Genomic DNA, 5,639 nt, shown 5'->3' with positions numbered 1-5,639 from the left:
TGGTGTGCTAGTCTTCTCTGCCTCGACCCGTTCCTGTTTAGTTCTAATGTCTTGGGGTGGGAGGGAGAGGGTCCCCTCTCTAGAGAGGTGAGCGACTTTCCCCACATTGGCATCCCTATCTTGGCATTTCCTCTGCCGGCCCATACTCCTCTGGCCAGATTTCCTCTCTCGCTCCTTTTGTTCTTGCCCTTTTCTATCTCCTCTTCCTCCAGAGATTCCTTGGAGTATGTGAAAGCCCACCGGTCTCCCACAGAGTGGGAGGTGTTGCATGTGGGATGCTCCTCTCCCCAGGTCCTTATCAAATGATACCAGAGCCCCCGGAAGGCAAGGGAGGGGGAGGAGTTGGGGTGGGGGAGGCCACTTTGGGACAGTGGCCTGGGGCAGGACCTGGGAGCTGGAAAAAGGAAAGCCACCTGTATACACCTCTGTATCTACAGATAGCCATCTGCAGGGATGCAAAGATAGATGTCACCCAGAGCCAGTGGCTGGTGGCCGGAGCAAAAATCTGTGGTCCAACCAGGGTGAATTTCATCTTCAGAGCATCCAGTGTTTTTCACCCAGATCTGTCAGGGCTTCCCTGCTGGGCACAAGCAGATGTCTAGACCCCTGGGTTCAGCCTCCCTTGGACTGCTCTGCATATCCGTGCTCGCTTTGGTCAGACTAGTTAGTGGGTGAAGAAGGAGGTCCAGGAGAAAGCCATAGAGAGAAACTGCTTCAGCCTGTCAGCTCTCCTGAATGACCCCGGGGGACCTGTGGAGCAGGTGTGCTGCTTTCTGCTGCCGCCTGGTGGCAGATGGGAGCAGTGCCCCCTTCCCTGGCCCTGCCAGCCTCTGGAGCTCCCCATAGGAGCAGGAGGAAAGTGCTGGCTCGCTGAGCATTTCTTTCCTGTGTAAGCTCACGCTGCCTGGAAACTAAATACTTCTTATGTCCTCCTCCCGTGGCCTCAGCGGAGCTCCCCAGTACAGTTGGCTTGGTTTGGGGGAGCCCAGCTTCAAGGGCATGGGTGCTGAGGCCGGCCAGGCTCCTCGGCCCCCAGCCTCCTCCCCAGGGTGTGCTGTGCTTTTTAGCCTGGCCCCCTTTCAGTTTGGGCTATGGCATTCTCTGTTGTGGGTGGTTGTCCTGTTCTGCACAGCGATGGGGCACCAGCTCTCCCCAGCTCCCTGGGCCCTCAGCCTCAGTATTGAACTCTGCAGATGGCAGACACCACTGTCCTCTCCCCACATCAACTCACCAGGACTCTCAACTGCTCCAGATCCCCTGGCTTTAAGCTCAGCAGCATGTCCAGGAAAGTCTCTGCTCTGGCATGGGGGTGAAGGAAGTGGTGGTGGGGGGGGGCCTGGTTGCAGCTGGAGAGAACATCAGCCAGAGAAAAAGGGACTTCAGGGAAGCCACTCATTGGGCCCACAAGATGGGCAATGAGCACGAATTTGACTCAAGTGCCCAGAGCATTACTTCAGCTGTGCGTGCATGAGTGTGTGTATTTACATACACATGTATGCATAAAGAGCATAGCTATGCCTCTGTGGGTTGTAGGGTCATAACTTGGGGTCTGTTTTCATCTCATCGAGACTATTTAAGTTTTAAACTGGTGGCCTGATCAGGCAACCATGACTTGTTTGGCCACTATGATATTTAAAGAACAACTTTTTTTAAGGCGGACGCCTCCAGGCACTCTCCAGTTTGCCACTGACCCCCCTCCCAGCCAAGTCCCTATTACTCATACCTGATCTTTTCACACATTCATGCCTGAATGCATTTGCCTTCATAACCAGTGCCCAAGCAGAACAGAGAATTCTGTGCAAGGGAGGTCACCGGAACCCTCGCTGGAGCAGGACAGGGACCCAACACAAGTGGTCTCAGGAGTCCCAGCGCCTCCAAAGGGCTGGAAGTTCATGGCTTGTTCATGAACTTCCCACTCTGTAGACCCTCTGATGCAATTTATTAAACCTGGGTCACCTCCCCCTCCCACCTAGACTCTTCTCTTGCCCAAAGAAAGATGGTGGCTGAGTTTAATTGCGAAGCTGGATCTAAAATGTCAGTGCACGGCAGCCCCTAGGGGCAGGGTGGGCTCCAAAGCAAAAAATGTGGCTGTGTTTTCTGAAGTCTGGGGTCTCTCCTGCCTCCCAACCCCACTAGTGCAACCAGATGTGCTTAGAAATCACCCTCCCCCTTCCTTTATTTTAGGCAAAAGCATTTTTATCTGACTGGCACTCCTCTATGTTGTGAGGCTAAGACTGTCCCTGCTTTTCCCTCCCCACCCCCAGGCTGGGATTCTGGGGAGCCCACCCTCTAAAGCTGGGGTTTGCTGTCCCCAGCTACTCACTTTGTCTTCCCTGTATGTCCGCCTTGCGTGGCTGGGTCTTGGTTCTGGCTTGGACTTGGCTCTCCCCGTCCCATCTCCCCTGAGAGTCCAAGACGCTGCTCGGTGCAGGAGCTGAGGAGGGGGCTCAGGCGAGCTCAGCCCCCTCCGCCCCATCCCCCTTAGCTGGGAGAGCTCTGGGAACTGAGAGGGGCCTTGAACTCTGCTGACACTGGAGCCTCTGACCTCAGGGGAGCTGACTTCCCATTTCAGGCTGTGGTCTGTGTGTGTTGGGCCAGAAGGTGCCTGACTAGGGGAAACTGTTCCCCTATCTAGCCTGGCTTCTCCCTTTTACAGCTTCCCCACCCCATCCCATGCGGAGCCCCAGAAGAGGATAGCTGGCCCTGGTTTGGGGCCTCCAAGAACTATCTGGGCTTCACGTCCAGCTCTTTGCCCAAATCCACCCTTCAGGTATGGGCCACCTTGAGGTTGACCCTTGACTTCCGGCTGGTCTCTTGTCTCTGCTGTCACTGTCAACAGGAGGCACAGCTCTGCCCTTTCTGCTCCATTCCAGTGCTGCCCAGGGCCTCAGCTCAGAACTCCCCCAACTGGGTCAGAGAGAAAGACAGACAGAGAGAGAGAATGTAATGTCCAATCTCTCAGCCTTGTAAGATTTTTGACTGTGGAGGGGGAGGGGACAGGGTTACAGGAATGGGGACTGGGGCAGGAGAAAGAAGCAGAAGCAGATGGCATTAGGGGGAAGCATGGTGGGGCAAAGGGACCTAGACTACATGCCCTGGAAGAGAGCTGTATGAAGTTTTGGAGGAAAGAGCCAGGATGGGGCTTTGTGGGGAGGTATCATAATCACAAGGCTTGAGGTCAGCTCACTGGAAAGGCTAGCACCTTGTCTTCAAACAGCCAGGGGATAGAAGGAGCTCTCTGAATAAAGCTTCCAGTCTAGTGAGGTATCCAGCATCCAAGATGGCTGTCTGTGAACCCCACCTCCTGGGACCCACGCCCTTGATCCACAGTGTGTGTGACAGAATGGTGGCAAGTGACTTCTTCTGTCTTGACCTCTTGGGTCATTCGCTCGGGGAGGGGAGGGGGAAGCCAGTCACCATGCCACGTAGACACTCAAGCACCCCAACAGAGAGGCCCATGTGGGTGGAACAGAGGCCTCGGACCAAGGGCCCTCATTGACATGTCAGCCACGTGACTGAGTCACTGTGGAGGGGGGGTCCTTCAAAAGGGACCAAAGAAGGGTGGCTGATGTTGCAGGCCTGGCTGGTGTTGACTGTAACTTCACGAGGGGCTCTGTGCCAGGAAGGTCCAGCCAGGTGGGCCCTGAATTTGGAGCAGTTTATTATGCACCCGCAGGTAACCAATATGAATCCTTGACTCCCCTGCACACCAGAATCTCCCTGTTTGAGGGGGTCGGGTGCCACCCCTCATCAGAGGCGACCCTCAGTACTCCCTGGGATTCCTCCCGTCTGAGCCTTTTGCCTTTCTCCCCCATCCTCACCACCTCTGGCCCTCCAAAGCCCTGCCCGGACCCTGGGCTTTGCCCTCCTCTCCCTGCTCGGAGGCAGGGGAAGCGGGCCTGCCACCCTGGTCCTCACGTGTCCACTCCCCGGTGGCCCAGGGCACGTGGCTTCCCTGTGCTCAAGAAAGTGACACGGGCTCATTAGATGTGACAGGGAGGAAAAGCTTGCTAGCCAGTGGTTGGCAGAGAGGTCAGGAGGACAGCAGGGGGCTGCGGAGGGCCAGGCTCTGCTCCCAGCCCACAGGAGTACATGAACATGGCCTACACCCAGCCTGTCCTCAGCTGGAGGGGGTCTGCTGATGAAAGGACCGTCCCCATGAGAGGAGCCTCAAGGCTATGACTTTTCATCTTTTCATCTGTTGCTGTTTTTTGTTTTTTTGTTTTTTTTAAAGCTTTTATTTATTAATTTGACAGAGAGAAATCAGCAGAGAGCCTGATGCGGGACTCGATCCCAGGACCCTGAGATCATGACCTGAGCCGAAGGCAGCGGCTTAACCCACTGAGCCACCCAGGCACCCTGTTTTGTTTTGTTTTAAATCAAGACCTTTGAGTTGGTGGTAGGACCTTTCTTATCTGTAGGGGTGATTGAAATGTGACTTTTTGTGCAAATTAGATGGCTAAATTATTTCTTTTGGAGCAAGAGGGTCTACTTTTCTCTCCACGATACACAGTTGTATACCCCCTTATGGTTTTCCAGGAAATTAAAAAAAAAAATGTTGAGTTCTATTGATTGCTTTTTCTGCATCAATTGAAATGATCATATCGTTTTTCTGCTTTAATCTGTTAATGTGGTGAATTATATTAATGGGTTTTTCCTAATATTTAACCATCTTTAATTCCCGGGAACCATCTAAGCTGGTGGTGATCTACCATAGTCTTTGTTATTCACTGCCAGATTCAGTGTGCTAATATTTTGCTTGGAGTTGCTATATTCTGGCTATATATACGCCCAGAAGCAACAGTGGCTTCTAGTTTCCCTTTCTCATGTTGCCTTGTCTCCTTCCGTTTTTGTTTTTAAGATGACTTTAGCCTCGTGAAAAGCCATTTGGGCATTTTCTTTCTTTTCCCCCTCTCTGAAGGAGTTAATAAAAGGTTGGAACTTTCTGTTCCCTTGATGTATGGTAGAATTGTGTAGAACCATTTGGCCTGGTCTTCTGTCGTTGTTTCCGTGGAGGGAGGTGGCAGAGAGATTTTTTAACATGTGCTCAAATTTCTTTAATGACCATTCATCTCAAATTTCCCATTTGTACTCGAGTGAGTTTTGGTAAAGTATTTTTCAAAGATTGTACTCATCTTACATGACAATTTTCAAACATGTTGTTCTAAAGTGTGTAGTTTACTTATAGCTGGTTTGTAGTATTCTGTTTATAAAAACATTTCTGCAGGATTGGTAGCTATGTGCCCCTTCCTGTCTCAGTTTATTTATCTGTGCCAAATCTCATTGTCGTGATCAGTCTAATTGGAGGCTTGTCAATTTGATTAGTCTTTCCTTAGAACTAACTTCTGCTTCTGTTAATCCTTTCTGTTGTGTGTATCTTTTCTGTTTCTCTGTTTCTGCTTTTGTCTTGATTAGTTCCTTTTTCCTATTGCCTTTAAGATTATCCTGTTTTGTTTTGTTATTTTTTATTTTATTTTAATTTTTTGAGACTTTAACTTCTTAATGGGAACAATCCTGTCAGAGATGGCAGTTGGGCTGACTAACCTGTTGCTTCCGGGTCGGACATTCGGGGACTCTGTGTCTCCCTGAGATGGTGGACTAGGCTCCCTCAATCCTGGGGGGTTGCGAGGGAGGCCACT

This window comes from Mustela putorius, unplaced genomic scaffold, assembly GCF_011764305.1.
Source record: "Mustela putorius furo isolate JIRA1106 unplaced genomic scaffold, ASM1176430v1.1 tig00003988_pilon_pilon_pilon, whole genome shotgun sequence".
In the NCBI taxonomy this organism is placed as follows: Eukaryota; Metazoa; Chordata; class Mammalia; order Carnivora; family Mustelidae; genus Mustela; species Mustela putorius.
The sequence above is the reverse complement of the archived record's forward strand: the minus strand, read 5'-3'. Positions refer to the sequence as shown.